This window comes from Nanorana parkeri, unplaced genomic scaffold (assembly GCF_000935625.1).
Source record: "Nanorana parkeri isolate BGI_ZX_2015 unplaced genomic scaffold, ASM93562v1 scaffold79, whole genome shotgun sequence".
Classification (NCBI taxonomy): domain Eukaryota; kingdom Metazoa; phylum Chordata; class Amphibia; order Anura; family Dicroglossidae; genus Nanorana; species Nanorana parkeri.
The window spans coordinates 457,946-458,228 of NW_017306347.1; the positions used below are offsets into that span (position 1 = coordinate 457,946).

The window sequence follows — 283 nt, forward strand, 5'->3', positions numbered from 1 at the left end:
AAAAAAAAAAAAAAAAAAAAAACATGCTTTACCCATCACTTTGTTTTTTTGGTGTACTGGCTCTAGTTCATGCACAGTGCACCATACACCACCAGCCCACTAGTGTTAGTACGATGCAACTCCCACCATCGATGGCCGCCCCGTAGGTGAAGATAGAAGATGAACACAGAATAAGACGGTGGCAGCAGCGACACCCAGTGACAAGGGTGATTTTGGACATTGCATTGCTGGGGGGGGGGGGGGGGGAGGAGCAACTCTGAGACTTTGCCCCGGGTGACAGAAT

At 49.1% G+C, this 283-nt stretch overlaps 1 protein-coding gene across 1 annotated transcript in view; it reads right to left on the reverse strand.

The window, feature by feature from the left end:
• ANKRD13C (ankyrin repeat domain 13C) overlaps positions 1-283 on the reverse strand; it is a 29,387-nt gene that overhangs the window by 20,503 nt on the left and 8,601 nt on the right. The window lies entirely within an intron of this gene.